The following is a 24,741-nucleotide window of genomic DNA, read 5'->3' as shown; positions in this document are numbered from 1 at the left end:
AGCCCTCTCCCCGGACACGCTCAGCGGCCTTCCTCCTCGGAGGCCTGGGGGATATTTGAGACTTCATGGAGTTTGGCTTCGGAGCCCGGAGTGGAAACCACAGCCCCATTATGCGAGCACATCTGATCTCCCTGGGAGGAGAGAGGCGACTGGCCTCAGAAAAGGAGGCCGCTCGCTCTGTGGGGAACAGTTTTGCCTCCCTGCTGAGGATAGGGTCCGGGAGCCCCAGGGAGGGCGAACCCAGCATGCTTAGCCAGAATGGAGGCCTGACCTCAGAGGTGCTGGGTCCCTAATCCCCGGGGATGGTGGCAAGGGCCAGGGGCCTCCAGAGAGGAACTCGGGTCCCCTGTGAGAGCTGGAGATGCACCGAGCAGTATTCTCCCTCCCGCCACCCCGCCACGCGAGCGCGTGTATTGAAAGCTTTTATGTGTGCCACACTCATCGTGAAAGAAGGAAAATTCCATCAAAAGGGAATGACTGCCTCTCCCTCTTCCTCCCTGGGGCAGACAAGCAACTGAGTTTGCATAAATGAGTGGGAAAGGATTCCAAACGCCCTGCCTGTTAAGATACCCCAGCTTCTATCACTGCCTCGATGGGTAACTTTGGGCCGATAACTTATGATCTCCAGCCTCAGACTCCCCTTTGCCCCATGGAAATAACGAGCCTCAGGGGCGCCTGGGTGGTGCAGTCGGTTGATTGACCAACTCTTGGTTTCGGCTCAGGTCATGCTGTCAGGGTTGTGAGATCAAGCCCCGCGTTGGGCTCCGTGCTCAGCACAGAGTCTGCTCGGGACTCTCTCTCCCTCTTCTTCTGCCCCTCCCCCCAATTCATGCTCTCTCTCAAATATATAAATACATCTAAAAAAAAGAAAAGAAATAATGAGCCTCACTTGGGGGGAAGGAGAGCCTCGGTGGAGGCAAGTTGGTGTTACCCCCAAATGACATGGATTAAATCCTCCTTTCCTGTTTCTAAATAATCCAAGACCATCACAATGGCCCATCAGCACTGTGGTCGGCAGAAGTAACTGAGACACCTCCGGGGGTGGCTGGGGTCCGAGCTGAGGCAGCCTGTCAGCTGGTTTCGCGAGCGGAGCGTCTCTGGGCTTGAGTGATGCCTGGGGTAGACACTTTGAAACTGCCTACACTCGGCCCTATCGTGACTCTTCAGGGCAGGAACCGGGGCAGAGACCATCTGTGTCAGCCCTTCCCGCCTGAGGGTCTTTCTCTCCAGGGGTGAAGGCTCAGGCAGGGCAGCAGACCCTCAAGCTTCTGCTCAGTGCCCACTCACCTGGGTGCTCTGGGACGGTTCCTGGGCTATTTCTGTGGGGTGTAGAACTGACCAATGTGCTTGGTCACTTAGCAACCTCAGTTTCCTCCTCTGTAAAATGGGGATAGCAGCTGCGTTAGCTCCCTGGGTTGGGGGTGTTGTGAGGGGTAGGGAGAGTGATCAGTGGTTTGCTCATGAGATCGCTCCTACTGTTGTGGGGAGAGACCTCGGGCTCAGGGCGTCAAGGGATGGCAATGCAGAGCGGGTTGTTGCCCCCAACGATCAGCTCCTGGAGAAGGGTATATCCCCACATGTGGGGTCTAGGAGTGGCTGGGGCAGGCTCCCTATACATTTAAGATTTGTGGAAGGAAAGAGATTGTTCTTGGTAAGGGACCTTGAAATGGTCAGGCATAACGAAACCTTTTCTAGTCTCGCCAAACCCTCCAGTGGGTCTCCATCCACGCCCCCCTTCATTCTCCCTCTCATTTGTCCATGTGTTCACGCAGCCACTCATTCCACGAATACTCCATGAGCGCCCTCTTTGTGTCTGACGCTAGGGAAACCACGCTGGGCATGGGGCTGCCCTCACGGAGCTCTTGCTTTACGTGGGGGAGAAAGACTTTTGACAATGAGTCGCACACATCAGTACAGATTCTCATTTAACAGGTGCCAGGAAGGGAAGGGACGGGGCATTGGGGGGTCTCTAGCAAGGGCCACCTTCCTCCCGAAGGTCAGTACTTGCTGGGTGTCCGGCAGTGACCTAAGTCCTCGATGCTGACTCACTGGGTCCTTGCTGTGTCCCTGTGGGCTATAGTCATCTCCATTTTACAGATGAGGAAACCAGCTGGACCCAAGATCTCAATTGTTTACCCTAATTCTGTATCATAGGAGGTGGGGGTGGGGGGACTTCCCTCGTCCCTGTTCCACGGCTGAGACTTTAGTGGAAGTCAAATGTTTTTCTCAAGGTCACAGAGCTAGAATGGCTGAGTTTCCTGGCTTATCTCCTCCATCCGAACTCCAACCAATTTGGGACAGAATTTTTAGCCCAGTGAAGATAAATCAGCCAGTTAGAGTTGGAAGATTGATTATATTTATGGCCTCGCCATTTTTTACCCCTCCCTGTGTCCACATGCTTTGCTCAGTGACTCTGCAATGCTCTGCTCTGGGGGAGACGGTTCTGCAGTCCTTGGCTCTGGACTCTGCCCTGGGATTTGCTGTGGCCGATGGGCTGTTGGCCGACTCGGTGCAAGCAGGGGCTTCACAAAGTGCGTGCACATTTCCCCTTCTGCCCGTCTCCTCCGCCACTGTCACGAGAACAGGCTGACCAGCTTGCTGGGTCCTGGAGACAAGTTACCCGTGTCGTCCCAGCCCAGGCCATGGTAGGTCAGCTAGCAGACCCACCTGTGAAAGACCCCAGCTGAGATCGGCCAGACCCCACAAACTAGGGAGCTAAACGAATGGTTTGCCACGGGGACTCGGCTTGTTGGCTATGCAGCCTTGTTTTGGCCATCGATGACAGGGACTGGTGCTTACCTGAAGCCAACACGACTGTCAATTGCAGGGCACGAGGGCAAGGCTGGAAGTCTAGCCAAGGCAGGGGAGGAACGATGAGTTCCGAGCTGAGAGGTTTGGGAATGAGGCATCGAACAATAACGCAGAGCTGAATCTCGAAGGGGGTAAGAAGGTGTCCTAGCAGACGACGCAGCCACCAGCCTGAGGCGTGCCACTGCAAGGCGAGCCCCAGGAGCGGCCAGTCACCCGGGGAGGCTGGTGCGTGGCAGGCAACGTGCGAGAGAGAGTGCGCTCTCCCGAAGGCGGCTGCCAACAGCTTCTCCTTGCCTGAACCTGTACGATACTCCTCCCAGAAAGCGGAGGGCCTGGGTCCCCTCCCCTGGACTTGCGACTGGCCTCGCGGCTTTCCTTGACACAGAGAATACGGTGGAAATGACTCTGTGCCCATTCCAGGCGTAGGCTTAAATGGCCTGGGGCCTTTTGCTTTCTCTCTCTCTTTTGGAAGTCGGCCACCATGGAAAGAGAAACTCGGGCAGACAGGACAGGGACAAGGAACCATGTGGAAGGAGAGCAGAGAAACCCCAGTGTAGGGGAGTGAGGGAGGACTCTTGGATGTTTGGGGCCAGCCGAGCTCCCAGCTGAAGGTAACCACACCAATCCCACCGGGAGCCGGGCCTCCACGTAGCCCACCCGCGGAACCGGGACGGGGACTAGAGCGCTGTCATTTCAAGCACTGAGCAGTGGGGTGTTTTGTTACGCGGCAGAGGTGACCGAGATGGGTGGCCAGGCAGCTGCCTGGTTCCTGGGAGTCTCTGGGACTTTTCACCTTCTCCGGAGCCCTGAGCTCTGTTCCCATGGTTCCCAGTCAACTGGCAAGGGCTTTTCTCCTGCTTTATTCTTCCTGGGGAAGGTGAGGGGAGTTGTGTGGTTTCCTCACACCCCATTTTGAAGAAGCTCCTATGACGAGCTAATGGAGCTCCTATGACCAGAATGACAGACTATGAGCTCAGACTCTGGGGTCAGTCAGACTCCTGGGATTTAAGTCCCAGCTCTGCCCATTTCTAGCTGTGTGACCTTGGGCAAGTTACTCAACCTCTCTGTGCCTCAGTTTCCGCATCTGTAAAATATGGTTATTGCTCATACCTATCTCATCGAGTTCCTACGAGGATTAAATGAGGTAATATATACCAACTCTTAAAATAGTGTCTGACTCATCGTAAACCCTCGACGAATATTATCTATTGTTTTCCTACGACTATTACAGCTACGACCACCACGACTCCCATTGCTGCTACTGCTAGGAATAGTAGGTAGTAGGTTCCAGGGATTCTGAGCCGGATATTTCAGTGTTCTTGACCTGAAGGAGCTCACAGCCTCACCAACTAGAAGCAGAGCTGACTCCTGAACAGGCACATTGTAATACAGAGGGACAAGATAAAAATGGGAGAAGGATCAGGTCTGGGAGCGGTTGATCCGACCCAGGGATTGAGAAGGCTTCCTAAGGCAGCTGATCATTGAGCCGGGTTCTGGAGGCTGACAAGGACTTTGCTGGCTTTATCAGTTCGGTTTATGCTTGGCTCTGAGTAAAAGCACCAGCACCAGCACCAAAACACAAACATAACAGGAGCTTAAACAAGATAGAAGCTTATGTGTGACCCGAATAGAAAGCTGGTGGTGGAAGGCCCAGGGCTCCTAGGCTACACCGAGCAGCGGGCACCCAGGCTCCTTCTATCTTGTTCCAACATGCAGAGCTTCCACCCCATGCTCTCCTCCTGGTGCGAGGTGGCTGCGAGAGCTCCAGCAACCTGGCTCTTTAGGGAACTCCCTAAAGAGTGCACTTCCAAGCTATTGTCAAAGCTTCATCCCATGGCCGATCTAACTGCAAGGGAGATTGAGAACACGTTCTTTATCCTGGGCGGCCTTGTGCCCAGCTGGCTAAGAAGCGGGTCTTCCGTTACTGAGGGGGATGTGGGGACCCGACATTGGAGAGCTAGGCTCCCACGAGAAGGAATGGCACGTCCAGAGGCCTGCGTACGTGGAGCACGTGGCTGGTTCTGTCCTCACCAGGCCTTCAAAGATCCTCGCTCCTTCTCTGCGGAGGCCCTCACTGGTTCATCATGGCCGGTTCTGTAAACCTGAATTCCCACCAACCTCCTGCCGGGCAAGCACACCCCTTCCCGGCCCCCCTTTGGCTCCAGAGGCTCCCTCCCAGCGCCTCCTGGGAGAAACAGATGCCCTTGAGGAGTGCGTGCTCGCTGAGGAGATGGCGCTGCTGAGTGGAGGGGCCGCAGAGAGGGCCCCCGGGCTGGGGGGGGCTGTAAACAAAGGCCGGGAGGTGGCTGTCAGGACACTTGGGTGGCCCTCGAGGACAGGTGGCCCTCGAGGACAGCCGTCCTGCTCGTTCTGGGGGTCTGAGGCCTGACGGGCCACATGATGGATGAGAGCCCTGGTCCCTACAGATGACATCACACATATGCTGGTCGTGCCAGGCTGGGACCATGGAGCCAGTGCTCTGGGAGAAGAGAGGGAGCCACAGAGCATGGCGTCTTGGCACGGGCGGGAGGAGGGGCAGCCCGGGCTCGGGGCTCCGAGGCGGAAGAGCAGGACACTCGTGTGGCACAAGGTCTAGTTCTGCCTTGGACATGCTGGGTCCCTTGAAGCCTCAGTTTTCCCATCTGCCAAGTGGCGATCCACTTCTCAAGGGCAAAATGACGGTTCTGGATGGTGGCTGGGAAAGGCCTTGGCAAGGGCTCTGGTGCCGTGCACACACGCGTGTCAGTGGAGATTTTGAACGAAGGGCCTTCCACAGGGCGCCATCTCAGGCCTGCGCTGTGGCCTTGGCTTCCCGGGCATCCGCCCCTGGCCACCTGCGCACCCCTTCCTCACCTCCCAGCCGTTCCCATCCCCTTGGTCAGAGCTCCGGATGCAGACTCCGGCCAGGCGAAGATTCCGTGCACCTGGGACGTGGGCGGAGGTGGCCTGGAGAGCTGGGCGGCCCAAGTGCTGGGGGACTACTCAGGTAGGACTCCTCACTCACACGCCCACGGGGACCGGGCAGGCAACCAGGGTGCAAAGGGGCTCAGGGGAGGCGGGCTCCGGGCGTGCAGCCCCTGCCAAGCTGGGAAGCGCGTGCCCACCTGATTCAAAGGCCGTGTTTTCAGACACTCTACCACAAAGCAGAACGGCAGGCCGAGGCTTTGTGACCTGGATTCGCCATGGCGACATGTGCTCTGCGTGGGTCAGTGGGGAGGGCGGGTGTGTGTTTCACGAACCGCTAACACCAGCCAGCCTGGCAGAAATGGCCATCTGCTTTGCTTCTGAGACGGAAGGCGGGCTGGGGGTCCAGGGTCTGACTGGGTGGGTAGACTCTGGAACATACAAGAGACACCTGGCTTGGTGTTTGTTCGTTGGCCTAGTATGGCCCTTTGCTGGAACTCCTCCACGCCCTCATGAACCGCACGTTTCGCGTGGGATTTGCCGCCTGATTCTCCCCAGGTGGGGAGCCCCTGACCCACGCTGAGCCAATCAGCGTCTTCCGCAGAGAATTTGGAATCAGAACCAAAAGACTTCAACGAGGGCCGGCTGGCTTCACATCTAGAGGCCATGTCCGGCCGGGAGCTGTGGACAGCCCTGCTTTCCACTACTGAGCGGAGGAGTGGGGACAGCCGGCAGACGGCGGCAAGGTAGGAGAGGGAGGGGGCCCGGCTGGGCACCCCCAGGGCTCTCAGGCCTGACAGCACCCTGACCCACTGGGTCCTGCGCGGGGATTCCGGGAGACACCGCCGGCTCCTTTCAGGCCCCTCCTGCCCCTCCCCCAACATTTTCGTTCTCTGACTCTAGCTAGTGTAGCTGAGTTTCTGTCGCATCGAAAATAATCCCGCCTGATCCAAGGAGGAGCACCGAGAGATCTCTGTTTATATGACGGCCGCTCCCTGAGCCAGCAGCTTCACCGGCATGATTTCATTAGCTCCTTACGAGGACTGTGAGGCAGGTCTTGTTTCCAGTGACAGATGAGAACACTGAGGCCCAGAGAGGCTAGGCGACTTGCCTAGAGTCACATAGCTGACAGGAACTTGAGTCCGGGCTGGCTGACCCTAGAGCCAAGTAGACACCCCCTGTGCACTTAACCCAGCTGCTATTAGGGGTTGCGTTTGGAGGTCATGGCCCGGGAGTTCTGCTGGGCCTCCCGCACAGCCCGTGATTCTCTGGGCTTACTGGACTCTGTACAGTAGAAAATAAGTTGGTACATCTGGGGAAAGAGCCCGCTGGTCGGGCTTTAAGTTTTCAGTACTGAGCTGGAGGTGACCTCCTGGGGGAGCCCAGGCGGAGCCCAGCCGAGCCCCTAGACCAGGCTGGCTGGTAGAGGAGGCTGATACCATCTCCTGCCACAGCTCTCAGGCCTGCCTGTGAGTTATGGGCCTGGACAGCCTGGGGCAGAAAGGGTCCTCCCCCAGATCCCAAGCCTAAGGCAGCCCCTCTGGGAGACTTTCAGGGCCCAGGTGGCCGTGACCTTTCCTCTGTTCTCCCTCACACTCACTTTGCCATGGCCCCGACTTAGGAACCCAGAGCGCTTGTTTGGGTTCTCCTGCTGAACAGCCGTGAAGGGCAAAGCTGACACCTGGGATAGGCTTGGCCCCCTCCTCCCCAGGGGTGGGCGGTTGACTTTAGAGGGTCAGATAGAGAGAAGACCCAACACGGGCTGGATCATGGGAAGATATGGGTTCCAGGAGAAATAGCAGGGGGCTTGGCAGCTCCCGGAGGTTCTGGAAAGACTCAGGTATAGGCCTAGCTGTGTGCAGACGGTAGGCTCCCTAGAGACAGGGACCAGCCGTCCCTGCCCTTTGAAAATCTTTTAAAGTTCACTCATTTGAATTCTATGAATGTACAGTTTGCAAAAGAAAAGGAGTCCTACTATATGGCATATATAATTTGTTTTTCCACGAAATAGATTACGGACATTCTTCCAAATGAATGGAAGTCTGAGTCATTCTTGTTACTAGTTGCCTAACAGTCTAGAGACTGGGCAGCTCAAAGAAAACTCCGAACTCGTTTCATCGTGAATACAGATATAAGAATTCTAAGTAAAATATTAGCACAAGAAATCTAGCACGACAATAAATGAAAAGAACGCTTCATAATCCAAGAGGAGTTTATTTCAGGAGTGCAAGGATGGTCGATATTGGGAACTCCACAACAGTGTTCATTACACAGACAGTTGAGGGAAACCATGTAATTCTCTCAATAGACAGAAGAGGATTGCACGCTGATTGGCAGCCCTTTCTGATGAAGTGGTAAGAAGGAATCCGAAAGATGGTCAGAGTATTTCCCAAACCCTAGAGCAAATAGAGGGGGGTATATATACTAAAGGCATTCTCGTTCAAGTCCAGAGCAGACAAGGCTCCAGGGTCCACCATGATGATTAGCCCATGTTATCCCAGCTAGAGGCCCAGGGAGCGTGACTGTGAGTGGGGCAGTGGTGGGGAGCAGCTGGTGCCCAGAGTCCTCTGGGGAAGGTCCACCACTCTCCGGAGGCCCTCATGCTGGAGGCAAATTTACCTGGAGCTAAAGAAATTTCAACCTCAGGGCTCCGTACTTGTGGCAGTTCCTTCCAAGTCTCCATAACCAAGTCTACATTCATAACTTGGTATACTTATTCTTGTAGTCCTTCAGTTCTACGTGGCTCAGGCCCCCACACCCAGACCCTTCCCGGTCTCTAGTTCAGCACACCTACCCTGGATTTTCATCACGGTAACACCTTGAGTCCCCAGCAGCCAGCCTGGGCCTGGCCAGGTGTGCGGAGCAGACTGTGGAGTGAACGAATGAGGAAAGCAGAGAAATTTGACTTGTCCCAGACTCCTCCGTGATCATTGGCAGAGCCAAGACCAGAGCTTGGGTCTCTACCTGCCTGGTGTGGGGTCCCGCCCACTTCACCAGGCAACTGCTTGGCTTGGTTTTGCCCCATGACATCCAGGGGTGCTAAAAGCATAAAGAAGGTTGAGTTGTGACCTTTGGTGACTGAAGGGACACCCATATGAGGAAAGATACCCAGGCTGCCCTGTGTGTGGGGCTGCCGGCCGTGGTAACAGAGAGGTGGCAGTCTTGGCATTTGTGTTCCTGACCTTCCACCTGCAACCTCTTAGGGTCCCTGTGGCCAAGGGGCCTGGGAACCACCTCGAGACAAGCCCACTTACCCCAATCCTCTCCTTGGGGCCTTCAAGAGCATGTCGAATTTCTGACACCACGGGGGCAGTCTTGAGGCCGCAGGGACGGGGAGAACAGATGACAAACATGGCCCCGTGCCTTCCTCTCTGAGGCTGTGCTGTATTAAGTAAAAACAGCAGCTTGGACAACAAGGGGACGCCATTTTTGTAAAAATAAATATACATTTTTATGTGTGTGTTCACATGGGCGAACATCTAGAAAGAGATAGACGGAAAAGTTAGCAAAAGTGACCTCCAGGTCATGGAATCCTAGTGGGTTTCTTCTTTTCTTTTTCCTTCAGCTTTTCTGTATTTTCTAATTTTTCTATGATGATTATGTATTGTGCAGGGACAGCATGGGGCAGCGTTTAGGAGTCAGAATGGTGGGGCGCCTGGGGGGCTCGGTTGGTTAAGTGTCTGATTCTTGGTTTCCACTCAGGTCATGATCTCAGGGTTATGAGATCAAGCCTCGCACCAGGCTCCACGCTCGGTGCGGAGTCTGCCTGATGACTCTCTCCCTCTGCTCCTCCCCCCCATTTGCGCACCCTTTCTCTCAAAAAAATAAATCTTTAAAAAGAAAAAAGAGTCAGACTGGGGTTAGCATCCTAGCCCTCCTTCATTCTAGCTGTGTGTGTGTGCACATGTGTGTGCAGGGGGGAGGTCACTGGACCCCTCTGAGCTTCAGGTTATTTATTTGCAAAAGGCAGCAAAGGTGACCTTGACATGCCGCGTGCACTGCGGTGGGAAATCCTGTCTGGCCCCACCCAGGGATCAGATTTAATAGAACTCGTCATGGGCAAATTCGCTTGAGAAGCATATGGCACCAAGGTTCCTGCTGAAAACATTGAACCTGGATCTAGTCATGAGGAAACGTCAGACAAACCAAATAGAGTGACGCTCTGCAAAGCACCTGGCCTGGACTTTTCAAAAAGGCCAATGGCATGAAAGGACTAAAGAAAGAAAAAGTCTGGAAAACAATTCCAGATTATAGGAGGTGCCAAGGGTGGGAAGGGTGGTCGTTGATCGATCTATCATTGATCGGATCCTGGGTAGAACAAGGAAGCTATAAAGGACATTACTGAGACAATAGGGCACATTTGCATAGGAACAGTATGTTAGCCGAGAGTATGAAAATGTTAAATGTCCTGAGTGTCATCACAGTGTAGGGTTGTGTAGGAAGATGTCCTTCTTAAGAAGTTGTTGCTGAAATAGGGGAAAATACCTTGATGTCGGCAACTGATTCTCCAATGGTTCAGAGATAAAGTAAATGTAGCAAAAATTAAAATAAGTTAAATTAATTAAAGCAAACGCACAGGGCAGATCTCAATCGCAAGCTACTGCTCCACCCGGCCTAGAGCTGTCTGTACCCTGCCTCCTCCCTAAAGGCCCCTTTTCTTTCCAATCTCTCCCCTGAGGCCCCTTTTCCAGAGGAGGTGGCCGCAGGGAAGGGTCTGGGAGAATAGCAGGAATCAGACCATGGCCTTCTCCTGAAATTCATGGCTTTCCCAGACTCCCGCTCCAAACAGCCTCACCCCACCGTCCTCCACAGGCCCTGGGTCCTCGTTCATCACACGGACATGCCATAGGCTGTCCCCTCTCTTCCACTTTGCTCCCACAGTTCCCTTGGCCTAGAATGCCATCCTTCCCTGTCCTAACACCTAAATCCAAATTACCCTTCAAAGAAAGCCCATTAAAGTGTTCAGAGACCTCCCTTTCTCCCAGAGCAATGAAGAAGCATCCTTTCTTGGAATGACCCCTTTGCCGGTACTCTAGTCTGCAATGCCCTGGTCGTCCTGTTGCCTCCGTGAGCCCGGGAGCTGCAATCTGCACGGACGGGGATGGCCCCTCCCAGGTATCCCTGGGATGTACTGAGTGCCTGAGCCCTCGTAGACACTCTGCACATGTTTGTTGACAGAGGTTTGGGGGCCGGTACAACTCTGCTACCATTTTGGAGACCACATGCATGTTGATACATTGATACAATAGAGGACCATGCAGGGGCGGGAGAATGGCTTAGATCGGTACGGAACAACCCGAGATATAATAACAAGTGAAAGCAGCAAGGTGTGCTACCGTGAACGCAGGAAGCTACTGTTTGTGTAAGAAAAAAAAAGCGTATATAAGGGACTAGCAAGGCTAGTCCAAGGAGGAGAATGGGGGGCTGGGGAGACAGGGAGGGAGTACGACATTTCACATTTGTGCCGTGTGTATGTGAGCCTATGAACAAATTTTATGATTTATAATAGAGCTCCCACTCTTTGGGGGAGGTGGAGGGAACCCCAGGAATGGGGTGCTGAGGGAAGAGGGGAGAAGCAGGTGAGCATCCCCCTAGTGGAGGAGAAGCCCGGGCTGCCAGCCTGTGCCCTGAGCCCCTGGCAGTGGAGCGGTGCAGAAGCCTCCCAGAATCCTCAGCGCCGTGGGCATCTCCCGCTCCTGTGATGTCCCATCCTCTGGGCCTGCAGCTGCTCATGCCACCCAGTTCCACGCCTCTGCCAGACTTGCGTCCTCGCCTCCACTCCCACGTGCTAAGTCCCATTTGGCTTTCGAGCTCCCCCTCAATTCCTGCCTCTGCCCCTGTGTTCCCTTGACCCCTGTCAGAGGCCTCCCTCGTGCCGTCTTGCTGCCTCGGCCCTCGGTGTTTGCCATAAAGTCCTCAGAGCTGAGCGGGCCCAACTATTGGAATAGAAGGTGGGAAGGTCACCTAGAGAATCCTGGCTCCGCTGGCCTGTCTCAGGCCCAAGGCCTCCTGCTGCCCAAGCCCTTTGCTTATTCCTGGTGTTGGGACAAAGGACCGCCTGCCTCCAGCCTACCCTCCCCTTTCTCCACCCAGGGAGCAGTGCCTCCTGGAGCCCCTGTGCCTGGGGAAAGGACTAGAATAACAAAATGCATGTGTTAAAATTTATTTTTGACACTGGCTGAAAGGATTAAAACAGTAGGTAAGGAAAACTTTATTCAGGAACATTGGGATAGCTAGTAAGATTATGACCGTAGGGAGAGAGATTGGGCTCCACCCTGGACACAGCAAAGACAGCCGGGAACATATGGGCAACAAGTAGAATAAGGGGGCGGTGGATGGAACATCACTGAGAGCCGACATCAAGGGTATGGGCGTTCTTACTAAACCGACTTAACAGTTGTCTCGCTGAAAGCGGGAAAGGGTGTTCAGATATCCAGGGTACGGGGATTCTTGCTGACACTGGGCTGGGCAGGCCAAAGACAAGGCCCCAGGATGAGGCCTAGTCGAAAAGGAGGTTCAGGGGAGCCTGTGTGAAGTTTGGTCAAGGAGACAGTCGTTGTCACATGTTATGGGATCTTGGGAAAAGTCCCCTTTTTACAGGTGAGGAAATGGAGGCTCAGAGAAGTAGCCCTTTGCCTGAGACCTGCTTTAGTCCACCTTCCCCTCCGAAGGCAGCCCCGAGGCTCCTGCTGCCTTTGCCCCTAGTCCCCAGGCCACAGGGGAAAAGGCCTCGGGCTCCAGGCCTGATGTTGCCACTGACTCATTGCCACGTGACCCTGTTTAAGTCCAGCCCATCTCTGGGTCTCTCGAGATGACCCAAGAACAAAGCTACTAGAGTCTTCTGGCCAAGCCACGGGAGCTGGGGGGGAGCCGGGTGGTCCAGGCCTGGGCCAGGCAAGGCAATAATTAGCCCAGTGCTCCTCTGGAATGTTAAGTACCCAGCCCTGGAATGCAGCTCCTGCCAGTTACAAATACCACCCCCTCCCCATCAGACAGGCCCTGCAGGGAAGATAAAAATCAGGGTGTGCAGACACTGGGGACCCTGTCTTAGGAATCCTTCCAGCACGCAGCACCGCTCTCTGACCTCTCCCAGGATCGCCCACCATTTGGAGCTCCCTCCCTCTGCGGACATTGCTCAGAGTGGTGGGGCGCCTTGGAGATGACCCCCAGTGGCCCTGCCTCCTGGTATTCATACCCTTGTGTAATCCCCTCTCTGGCGGTGTGGGCTAAGCTTCGTGACTGCCTCCAGCAAACGGAATAGAGCGAAAGTGATGGAATGTCACTTCTGATATTAGGTTACCAAAAGATCACGGCACCCTTTTGCTCTCTTTGAATGAAGCCAGCTGCCATGTTGTTAGCTGCCTAGGAGAGAGGCCCATACAGCAAGGACCTGAGTGGGGCCTCTGGCCAGCAGCCCGAGAGGCTGGCAAGATCAGTGAGGAAGCCGGGTCTGCAGTCCAGCAACCCAGGAGGCACCAAATCCTGCCAACGAGCACGTGAGTGAGCTTGGGAGGAGATCCATTGCTGGTTGAGCTTAGGTGACTGCAGGCCCGGGCGCCAGCTTGATTGTGGCCTATGAGAGACCATGAGGCAAAGGGCCAGCTAGGCCATGCAGACTCCTGACCCGTGGACACCGTAAGACAATAAATACGTGTGGTTTTAAGTGGCCGACATTTGGGGCAATTTGTTACGCAGCATTGGAGAGTGAATACGGCGCACATCGATCTAGTGTTTGCAGTGCGGCTGGCCACTTTCCTGTCATTCTTTCCCCTGCCACCCCTGGGGGGCCAGCCCACTTCATAGACATGGAAAGTAAGACCCAGGATGTTCTGTGACTTGCCCAAGGTCACATGGCTGGAGAACTGTGAAGCCAGAATACCGTCCCAAGTCCGGCTTCTCCAGCCATGACCCCCTTGGAAAATAGGGGCCTCCTACCATGGACTTGACAAGGTGTTTATCTATCTCCTTCTCCTTGAGCTCTAAACTCAGGTAGATATTATGACTCTATTGGCCAAATAAAAAAACTGAGTCCCAGAGGGGAGGCAGACTTGTCTAAAGTCATGCAGAATATTAGTTGCAAAGCCACAATTGGAACTCAAGGTCCTGAACTGGGGTTCAGGTGTTTTTTTTTTTTTTTTTTTTTTTAAGATTTTTATTTATTTACTTGAGAGAGAGAGAGAGAATGAGTGATGGGGAGGGGCAGAGGGAGAGAGAGAGAGAGAGAGAGAGAAGCAGACTCCCTGCTGAGCAGGAAGCCTAATGTGGGGCTCGATCCCAGGACCCAGAGATCATGATCTGAGACAAAGGCAGACACTTTGAGCCTCTGAGCCACCCAGGCACCCCTGGCTGCCTTTCTCCCCCTTCACTACCAAGTCCTGCTCAGACAGAATCCCATGGAATGGGATCAAAAGACAGACTTTAGTGATTCTCAGCCTGGTTTCCTTAGGACTTGGGGGTAAACATCCTTTGGGAGAGCACCTTTGCCATCTAAGTTTGGGACCTGAGACCTTGAGCCTGGGTCCAGACCCTACAGAAGCCTGAATGATCTTGGGATCAAGACAGGGAGTTCATCCTCAGATCCCAGGGGGACACGGTCTGACTGTTCTCATACATCCCACGTGGAGAAGCCAAGGTGGGCAAAGGCTCTCTCCCATGTGGTGGGCCACGACAAATTTGGTGCCTACTCTCTCCACCTCTAGTTGGGACCTAGGACTGCCAGATTTGGGGGGCTTAGGCCCAGGCACGAAGATGGACAGTATAACATATTAGAACACTTACCAGATCCAGAAATGCACTGAGAACCCGCATTCTGCTTCTCAGCCTACAGAGAGCCCGGGTTTGGGCAGGACTGCATGGTGCCCTTGGGGCCTCACCACAGGCTGGGACACTCAAGGGGGACTGTTATGACTCCACTTTCACTTCCTGTCACCAGAATGCTCTGGACTGAGCCCTTCTCCCTAAAAAGGAAGCTCCATTCCTTGCTTCAAGGCCCAGGCCCCACAGTCAGGCTGGGAGATCATGGACTGTCGGAGCCAGGGAGCACCTTAGGAACCATCTGGCTCACCTCAAGCCCCCAGGGCCAACCTCCCCAACTTACACCTGAAGACTCAGAGGCCCAGGGAGGGGATTTCACTTGCCTAGAGTCACAGAGCCTCACCTGCCAGGTCCAGGATTAGACCCAAGGTTTTCCGACTCTCAGTTCAGTATACAGGGCCCTAGGCTAATACTTCTCAAACTTCAGCTTGTTTCAGAATCTTCTGGAGGGCTTGTGAAACTACCAATAGCTGGACCCTCCCTGAGAGTTTCTGATTCTGTAGGCCTGGGTGGGCTAGAGATTCTGCATTTCTGACAAGTTCCACGTGGTGCTGACGTCACTGGTGGAGGGCCACACTTTGAGAACCAGTGTTCTAGACTGTCTCCCAAATTGCTCTCCTGATGGTCTCCAAAGCTTGGACCAAGGGCCATTTGCAGAGTCCCCGAGTGCCTGTCTAGGCCCCATCTCCTCCAAGGGACTGGGGTGTGGCCGAAAGAACCACAAAGGGCAGTGCCCTGTCTTGTTCATCTTTGCAATGATTTGCCAAGCGAGCTTCCATATTTGCTGACCCGTAAAACCCACAGATAGAAATGACACACCCCAATGTATAAGGAAACATTTTGGAAAAAAAAAACTTCCTTTTATTATCACCATACGAAAAGTATTTTACTTTGTTTAGGTAAATCGAGTATTATGTGCAAGAGTTGTTTTTTTTTTTTAAACTACCAATAGGATGTCAATAGAAAATGAAATGATTATCTTTCATTGTAATGTTTTCTGTTTCTACGCTTGGCCACTAGGGGTGGTTTCATCCGTTGTGTTTTGTCTTTTTTGGCACTAAAGCTTCCATCGGCAGAGCTGATGCTTTGGATAGTGGAATAACTGGTGGCTCTAGGGACACAGACATAGGTTTTTATGGAGATACGGATTTGGATACACATACAGCTGCAGGTGCCGGTTGAGATGAAGATAGAGAAGTGGGGTCCCTCAGGAGAAAGGGCATGCTCCTTCCCTCACCGTCCCCCAGCCCAGGGTGTGGGTGTAGTGCCGGGAGCCAACTTGGACACATCAAGATGGCAGACAACGAGGTCGGAGGGGCCTGGGTACCTGGACAACCTCCGGAAGTAGGATCATTGTCCCGGTCCTGGACAATCTACTTCCGGGTCATCATAGGAGGGAGAAGTAAACTCCACTCGGACATGGCTCTGACCAATACATCACGCTCCCATGTTCCCCAGCAGACAACGAGCTCCTTGAGGATGGGGATGAGGCCCCCTCTTTCTCGCCAGAGCTCCCAGAACACCGTCTAGCAAGTTTCAGTTCTCGTTCTGCCTTTCATCGGCAGGCGGCCCGGGGCAAACGGCCTCCCTGGCTGCCTCTTCTATAAAATGAGACTCAGAAACAGTCTCACCAGATCATCCTCAAGCTTGGTGAGATGCCATGTGTAAAACACTTAGCCCTATGCTGGCACATAATGGGGGTTAAATCAATGGTGGTGATTATCAGCTATTAGTTTTCAGAAATCTGATCCTGTCCCCTCCCACCCTGCTTTACACTATTGTTCCCCATTTCCCTTAAGATAAAGTCTAAATTCTCTACCGTGACTCATAAGAACCCTCTATGCACCAGTTCTGCCCACCTCCCCAGTCTCATCACTCATACTTGAGACAATGCAGCCAGAGAGGGTTGCTCTAGCCCCCCATTTTCCCCAGGGAGCTTCCCCACTCTGTCCTAAGGTCAGAGTGAAAGGTAAGCCATGTACTCAATCCAAATGACCCTTGAAAATCTTTTAACCTGCCCAAAGGGTACCTAGACCAAGCACCTCTCAGGAAGTTGAAACTAATTTTTCTCCAGTGTAGAAACACGTGGCTATATCTTCAGTTGAGCCCTAAAGTAGCTGCTTTGTGTCTAGGGGCCTCACTGGACCCAAAATACGTGTCTTTAATCAGTGAAGTCACATTTGGAATGAAACGTTCACGAGATGCTTCTCTACTGTACATTCAGTCCCATAACGTGCACAGTCCTACCTCCAAGCCTTTGCATATTCTGTTCCTTCCACCCTCAATACCGTTCCTGCCTCCCTTTCCACTTGGCCTGGCCAATCCTTATACCTCTATCGGGGCTCTGTGCAGGGCCACTTCCTGGAGGAAATATTTCCTAACTACCAGCAGCACCCCCCCACGCCCACCCCACTTGTCTGGCCAGCGTAGTCCCCTAAAACTCCTCAGCCCTATGCAGCAGGCTTCCCACTGTGTATCACTGCAGGCTTCTGGTTGGACTTTTCTACCAAGTCCTTCCTTCTCTCTTCTTCAGCGCTCAGACCTGAGCGCCCAGCACAGAGTTAGAGGCACCAAGGTGCCCAGTAAATGCCTGCAATGAGCGGACCCGTGAGTGAACGCTGGCAAAGGTCAGGAATGCCTTTGCTTCCATCATCTGCCATCCTGGGGAGGGCAGGAAGGGGACAGGGGCCACCGTGGGGGCCACCCGTTCCCCATCGGCCTCCCAGACCCTTTCCCTGCCCAACAGGGCGCCACTGGCCTGTCCCACACCCTCTCTGCCGCCTGCCCAGTGACCTAATTATTGTTTTTTCTTCCAGCCCCGCGGAGGGGAAAACAGAAATTCCTGGTGGATGACACAGGCCCGGCGGCCGCCTGAGAGCCGAGCACGGGACCGGCTGGGCCGGCTTCGCCCGCCCTGAACCCGCCACCCGCCCCGCCATTAGGGCCGCGGGAACCCGTCATCAGGCTAAGTACAGAGCGGGCGGCGGGGCGGGCGGCCGGGAAATTGCCGGTTCCCGCTGACCCGCGGGGCCTGCGGGCGCCCCGAGTCTGGGGGCTCGCGGCGGGCGGGCCGGGGGAACCTCGGGGGTGGGGTGGGGGGGTCCACGAGCGGCCCGTGGCCGGTTCTCCTGTCCTGACCACGGGGTGGCCCCGCTGGGGCAGGATCCCGGGCCACACTCAGGAGGGGGCGAGGGAGGAGGGAGGTAGAGGGTGCAGGGGTGGGGGTGGGGGGGCGGCGCCAGGCGGGGGCGGGGGCGGGGCGGGAGGAATTCGGAGCCGCTCGGCCCTGGGTGTGGCTTGCGAGGCGTGAGGCCAGAGCCTGGTGGCTGCATGGCAACAACCCGCTGCCAGGGCTGTGGGGGCCTTTGGCATCCCTTCTCTTTTCTGGGCCCTGCCCCCACTCTTAGAAGGAGCACTGGGCTTGGAGCCAGACCGCCAAGGGGTCGAAGGCCCTAATCCTGATGGACTGCTTAATCTGCCCCTCACCCTCCGTGGGTCTTTGATGCTGGAGGGAGCCCCAGTTCCTCCATCCATGAAATGGTTTAACAACAGCTATGGAAGAAACGAGAGGTGCATGGGCTGGCCCTCTCCTCCGTGCCCAGCAGATAATAGATGCCCCATTTTCTTTCACTTATTGGGGAAGAAGGCACTCCATCGCGCATGCCTTCCCTCCGCGAATATTGCTTGCACACCTACTATGTGCCAGCGCTGTGTTAGGCCTTGGGGTTATAGTGATAATGAGACAGACGTATTTATCTCAGGGGAGACAAACAATAAACGAATAAATAGAAGCATCGGATAAGATAGTGCTTCAGATAGCGATTGGTGTTATGGTATAAAAGGAAAAGGCACTGTGGGGGGTGGTCCATTTTAGATGCAGTGGTCCCAGAAAGAAAGTCTTCATGGTAAAATGCCCTCTGACCTGAGACCTGAGTGAAGTGTGGCAGCCAGCAAGGCCACTTTCTAGGGGAAGCCTTTTTGTTCCAAAGCCGCGGCCCTGGCTGCCCCTCCCCACCCTCTGCTGGCAGAAACAGCTTCTCAAGCTCCTGGGACCCTGAAGCACATCTTTGCTCCTTTCCTCCACCAGTCCACAGGAAGGAAGCATGAAGAGCCGCTCTTGAGTTAGACAGATCCGAGTTTCAATTCCCGCCCTGTTACTCACTGGCTGTGTGACCCTGCACGAGTCACTTGATCTTTCTGAGTGGTCGTTCTTGCAATAATGGTGTGTTCCTTGAAAAGCTGTGCGAGGCTGACATGTTGTAAGCCTAGGATGCATGGCCAAGTGAATGGTCTGTGGGACCCTTGGGAAGACCTTGGTTTCTTCATCTGAAAATTGGGTCTCTTTGTGACTTGGAGTGAAAAGTGGACTTATCTTGGCCCCGTCTTGGTGTCGCGGGGAGACAAGTCGTAGAGCAGTGAGCGGCTTGGACAAACCCTGGGAGATGGTTCTCAGCTAGCAGTCTGATGTTGGTAACCTTCTGGAACTCAGAGCCCTGTTTGTACAAAGAGAAGCAGTAGAGCACAGCTCCCCATCCACCTGCCTGGACTGTCCATGCCTCAAGCCAGGCACTCAGTGAGGTTCAGAGAGGAAATATCCAGCAAGCGCAGGTCAGGGCAAAGCTGTGACCCTGCGAGTTCATAGTTCCTGTCCTCCTCCTCTTCCCTCGGCTCTGTCTCCCTGCCTCCCTGGATAAACTTGCTCTTCCTTGGGAAAGGACAGGAGGTCAGTCACTTCGCTTACACCTGAGCCGGGATTTCAGTCCCTGGATTTAGTTCTGCCACACTACCTCATTCGACACACGGGGAATCTGAAGCCCAGAGAGGGCAGGACTTTGCCAGAGACACACAGCAGTCCTGGAACGTGAGAATTCATGGCAGCAGACCTCTGATCCAGGGCTGCTTCTTCACTATACTTCATGGGCAACTTCTACCCATTTTGTAGAAGGAAGAAACTGAGGCCCAGAGCCATCGTGTGAATTGGCAAAGGCTTCCCAGGCCGGTGAGTAGCAGTAGGGAATGAAGAATATATTCTAAGCAAGGGTAGATAGGGATGGGGGGGCTAGGACCTTTCTGGATTCCTCCTGTCATTCCCAACCCCACCTAATTTAAAGACCTCTGAGCCCCCACAAGGAAAAAGACATTTGGGGAGATCTGTGGCCATTGGCTCCTCCTCCTCACCCAAGAATCAAAAGTTCCGCTTATCCTGCAAGGCCAGCCCAGAAGCTGCCCAGATGTATGTTGTCGCCCTTGTCTGTCTGGCTGCTGTGAGAACCGACTGTGATGGCTGAGCTGTGGCAGGGCCTGGAGGCCACCGTGATCAGACTGGGTACTGCCTCACCCCACTCAAGGGCTCTAGACTGATGCCCTGTCGAGAGACTTATCTCCGAACTTGAACATCAGCCTCTGGGACTGCAAACACGATATCCTCTCGGCCTGCGGTTTTTGCCAGTAGCTGCTCCAAGGGGTTGCTGTTCACGCATTCATTCATTTATTCATTCATTCGCTCATTTATTCAATCATTCACTCATTCACTCACCCATTCACTTGCTCACTCATTCATTCATTCACTAGCTCTTTCATTCATTCATTCACTTATTCATTCATTCACTCATTCATTCATTCAGCAAGTATTTCCAGAGAGCCTCTCAGGTTCCAGGCCTGCTCTGCCTGTTGAAGGCGGAGCAGAAAACAAGGTAGTGAGGCCTGGCTCTCTGGAGTTCACATTCTATGATGGAGGACAGGAAAAAAAAACCGAAGATACACAGGATATTAGGTCAGATAGAGTGAAGATAGAGTTTAAAAGGCAAGGGGACAGCATGGGATGACAGCGCTCTCTTACGGTGGGTGATGGGAGAGACCACAGCCAAGTGGGGGACGTGCATGGGGATGTCTGGAGTGGGAGGTTCTGACAGTGGAGCTGAGGTGGAAGGGCCGTGAAGCAGGCCGTGCTTGGCATTTTCAGGGACGAGCTAGGAAGTCGATGTGGCTGAAGTGATGGGGAGGGAGAGGGAGGAAGTGAGACTGGAGAGCAGACGGGATGGACTGTGTGTGCCTCTGTGGCTCCAGAGTCCCCCTGCCACGTCCTCTGTGTCTGCTCGGGGTGGAGCTGTGCCTTCCCAGGCGGTCTGGACATCCCGAGGAGCCAATGGCAGGGCAGGCCATCAGTCACCCCTTGCCTTCCCCTTTTATTTGGCTCCCTCCACCCTCGCACCTGCTTTACCTAGAAAGCTGGATTAAAAAGAAAGCTGACCTCTCCTAAAAAGAATGTGGAGTCAGGAAAATCTCTCTGGATTCCAGACCAGGCCTCACTACTTAGTAATTCCGTGAGCTTGAATAAGCTGCTTAAACTCTCTGAAGCTCTCTCTCCATATCTGTAAAATGGGCCTACACATACCTACTGTCTAAATAGCTGTGAAAGCGAGTGTACGCCCACCCTCCGACCCAGCAGGCACATTCCTAGGTCCATAACCAAGGGAAATAAATGCGCATAGGTCCAAAAGGCACTAGGGGTTCGTAGGGGTGGTCACAGTAGCCCCAAAGGGGATCAACCCCAAGGTCCCTCAGCAGAAGAGTGGCTGGATAAAGTACAGTATCATCGTGCAATGGAATATCACCCAATAACACAAACTACCGATGAGCGAACCCGGCATTTCGCTGCGTGAAAGGAACCAGGCACGAACGGTAGGTACATGGCATCCCATTCATAAGTTCACCCACGGCTAGAGCTCATCTGTGGTGGGAGAGGCGGGGGCGGCGTTTCCCCGTGGGGGCTGCTGACTGCGAGGGGGCTTGAGGGAAACATCTGGAATGTTGGAAGTGTCTTCTGTCATGATCTGGTTGGTGTCACACAGGCTTACGTGTATGTAAAAGTTCCTTGAACTCAAGTTCCGTGAACAAGGTGAGGTCGGTGTGCATGGTGCTGTATGTATATTTCGATAAGAAGGTAAAAAGGAAAAAACCCGTGTACCGCCCAGAGAGCTGGTAAAGAGTTAATGAGAGCGAGAGGGTAGACGTGTCTGTCTCAGGACAGGCACCGGCGAACATTCCCTACTTCCCCTGTGCTCTCCGAGGGTCAAGGAATGCCCTCTGACCCCTAGGCCCCTGCCTCATCTGTCCTGCCGTGGACCAGGCTTCCGGGGGGGTTAGGTGATGCTGTGGGGTGCAACTGAGAGATGGAATGGGATTGTATTTCTTTTCACTTTTTGTCTTTTGGTTTATTTTTCTCCGGTGCTTTTCTTCATGATGATAGTCTTTATAATCTTTATAGTCCTTATCATTATCGAATGTGGCAACTAGCTGCAGGTCAGGTCCCCACGTTTAGCGTGTGGTAGAGGCCCAGCGTGGGAAGTGCTCTGCTTTCCGGGCCGGCAGCCTATGAGATAGCGTTGAGAGCAACTCCCTCCCTCTGAGATGGGGCAGAGTCCCCAGCGAGGGGCCCCAGGAGTCTGGGTTCACCCTGCAATGGAAGGCAAGCCCCAGCCCCCTATAGCCCTCATTCACCCCCATCCACCTGTCCCCAGGATCAACTGGCTGGGGACAACTATACGACGTCCACCCTGCCCCCAAGTTACGGTGCCAAGCCCAGAGAGGGCAGTGACTTCCCCAAGGTCACACAGGAAATCAGCAGAGCCAGGAAAGCAGAGGGAAGGATGGGAGGCTGGGCCTCCTGTGCCACCAGCCGAGCTCCCCCCTCATGCTCCTGCGGACAGGGTCCCTCCTGAACAAAAGCCAGGATGTCTGTGTTGCCTCCTGCTCCGAAGAGGAAGGAAGCATATCTATAGTATTAACGGGGGAGTACTTTTATTATCAACTTGGCATGGAGAGTGGGCTTCTCTGCCAGGTGCTGTGAACCCCATCACCTCGGCCCCTCCCATCTCAGAGCCACAATCCAGGACCCGCCCGCCTTGCCTGTGTGCCACTCCTTCTTTTGCTTTGTGTAGAAATACCACAGACTGTCCCTGTTTTCAGCCTGCGTGATCTTGGTTTGAGTCCTTTTGGGGTCCTGGGTGTGAGGTGGGGAGGCCTGAGGGAGAGGTTCCAGAAGTGAGTGTGTCCCAGCCCAGGACCAGTACTGGAACTGATCGGCCCTCCCTTCTCACCTGCCGTCAGTATCAAAGTCACCCCTCGGAAGGACCTCCCCTGGCTGGCCTGACATCCCCCACTCTCTCAGAGCCTTGCCACTGACTCCTGGTTCCCTATGCATTGGCGTGATTGGCTACGGTCTGCCTTTGGCCACAGGAGGGTAGGCTCCTTGAGGGCAGGAGCCGCACCTGCCGTGTTCACCTCTGGGCCCTGGTGCCTGGCACCCCCCAGAGCAGTGTTGCTTGAGGGCAGGGAGGCGGATGGCAGGTGAGGGTGCCAGGGAAGGAGGGGTCCATCCGGGGGGTGGGGGCGGGTGTCAGGAAGGAGCACTGAGGCTGAGCCTGTCACTTACAGAGGTTCAGAGGGAGCTGGCTGAGGGCCTCTCTTGACGCCCCACACCTGAGAACTCAGACCCTTCTTTTATGAGCCAGAGGCCTGCCTGGGAAATTGCGTGGGGTCCCCACAACTCAGGGAAAGGCAGCTCCTGGGTCTCCACTCTCCACAGGACTCCCAGCAGAGCAGGAGAGACATTCCTCCTCCTTGGGGAAAGGAGGCAGCCCTGTCCTTCTCCCTCTAGGCACACTGGCCCTAGACTGGGACTCTCTCTTGGGGCTTCTGTCCTCAGGAGGCCCTCAGAGAGGGCCAGCGGCTTGCCCTGGGTCACACAGCAGGGGAGAGGTAGAGGCCGGTGGGGGGGGGGGCTCCCACTGTCTACCGAGCATAAGGGCCTTATTGAGGTTGGTCATCACATGGCAGGCAGCCCCAACCCTGCATCCCACACTCTCCCTGTGGTTCAACCGGGAGCCCGGTGTCCCCACGCAGTTCCACGGAGCAAGGCTGCTGTTGTCAGAGGGGTGGGGGGACATCTTCCCTGGCAGTACCCGCAGCCCACACTTGCTCACCTGAACTGCCCTCAGGACCTGTGAGGCCTGGCTTCCAAAATCCTGTTCTCTGGGCCTTGGAAAGGATGTCTTCCAACTCCCCTAGCAGCCAGCGTGGATCTTCCCCAGGGTGGGGCCTCCATCGGGCTGGGGACTCCTTGCTCAGGGGTGCCGTGGGTCTCAGCTCTCCAGCCCTTTGGCACTGAGTCTCGCCTCGGACCCCCAACACCCCTAACGCTGGCTAGGTACCCCATTATACACCTCCTCCAGGCCAGGCTCCCTTGTAGGCCTGGGGTGCAGGCCCAGGTCAGGTCAGGGTGGGGTCGATCTTCCTGTCCCCTCTTTCTGGAAGCTCCTGTGATCATGGACCATGTCTTTGTTCCTGTGCCGCCTATCCCCATCATCGAACCTATCACAGAGTAGGCTGTTGTGACATGGAAGAGGTGACTCAGGATGTCATTTGAGGGGCTCTAGGAAGAGATTCCAGATCCCCCAGCTCCCATCCCCCCTAAATCCCCAGGAGCCATGGTCTGGAATTCCATTGAGAGAGTCACATTCCTTGACATTCTCTTCATGGGAATAAATCAGAGGATTAGTTTATTCTGCTCTCAGGCCCAGAGGCCTTAGGAACTTTGGAGAGTCAGACTGGAGATAGGAGTGGGGAGGGGTCTGCCAGCCTGTTCCTCAGCCTCTGGCAGGGAAGGCTGAGACCCCAGAGAGGGGCTGACCTCCGGAGACAGGCTTGGGCTACAGGGGCCCTTGGGGCGGCGGGAACAGCAGGGCCCGTCTGGGAGGGAGCCTCTGACAGACGCTTTATCAGGCCCTGTCGCCTGCGTTATCTGCGGCTTCTCAGCAAAGAAGGAGCCACAGTCCTCAGCTGCGCTCAGACCACTCCAGGCCTGGAACAAAGCAGCCGAGTCAGCTGGCGGCCCCATGGCTCTGCAGTCAGACCTGTGGGCTCCACAGCTCAGCAGCCCACGTGGGGTGTTCAAGGGGGTGGCCGGCCCAGCCTGGCGACGGCTCGTCTGCTGGGACTCCCCCGCTGAGTGCCTGCCTCAGAGGGACCACCTCCCTAGGGCCTGTCTGCGGAATGAGGATGGGGCACGGGGTCACCCCAGCCCCTCCAGGGCCCAGCTGAAATGTCAGCCACAAAGGACGGGACACAGAGGGGCCTGTCCAGGAACAAGGGCCAAGTGTTGGCGTGGGATGATGGCCGGGGCTGGGCTGGTCAAATGTTTACTTGGAATGG

The sequence above is a fragment of the Ursus americanus genome, chromosome 28 (genome assembly GCF_024610735.1).
Source record: "Ursus americanus isolate L20-20 chromosome 28, mUrsAme1.1.p, whole genome shotgun sequence".
NCBI classification, from domain to species: Eukaryota; Metazoa; Chordata; class Mammalia; order Carnivora; family Ursidae; genus Ursus; species Ursus americanus.
The sequence above is the reverse complement of the archived record's forward strand: the minus strand, read 5'-3'. Positions refer to the sequence as shown.